Source organism: Peromyscus californicus, unplaced genomic scaffold, assembly GCF_007827085.1.
Source record: "Peromyscus californicus insignis strain IS unplaced genomic scaffold, ASM782708v3 Scaffold_4__1_contigs__length_199733344, whole genome shotgun sequence".
NCBI lineage: Eukaryota > Metazoa > Chordata > Mammalia > Rodentia > Cricetidae > Peromyscus > Peromyscus californicus.
In genome coordinates this window covers 76798022-76798453 of record NW_026294562.1, presented here as the reverse complement: position 1 = coordinate 76798453, position 432 = coordinate 76798022, and the positions used below count along the sequence as shown (strand labels likewise).

Genomic DNA, 432 nt, shown 5'->3' with positions numbered 1-432 from the left:
TTCCCAGCACCCATGAGGTGGCTGACAACCGTCTGTAGGTCTAGTTTTAGAGGATCTGATACCCTCTTCTGGCCTCCTTAAATACTAGGCATACACATAGTATATGTACACATATGCAGACAAAGTAATCATACATATAAAAATAAAAATGAGTGCTTGCGGCCGGGCGGTGGTGGCGCACGCCTTTAATCCCAGCACTCGGGAGGCAGAGCCAGGCGGATCTCTGTGAGTTCGAGGCCAGTCTGGGCTACCAAGTGAGTTCCAGGAGAGGCGCAAAGCTACACAGAGAAACCCTGTCTCAAAAAACCAAAAAAAAAAAAAAAAAAAAAAAAAAATGAGTGCTTGCTCCAGCAGCACGTATACTAAAATTGGAACGATACTGAGAAGATTAGCAAGGATGACACGCAAATTCGTGAAGCATTCCATATTTTT

General features: G+C 44.4%; 1 pseudogene; it reads left to right on the top strand.

The window, feature by feature from the left end:
- The first annotated feature begins 338 nt into the window (after positions 1 to 338).
- On the top strand, positions 339 to 432 carry LOC128095756 (uncharacterized; annotated as a pseudogene).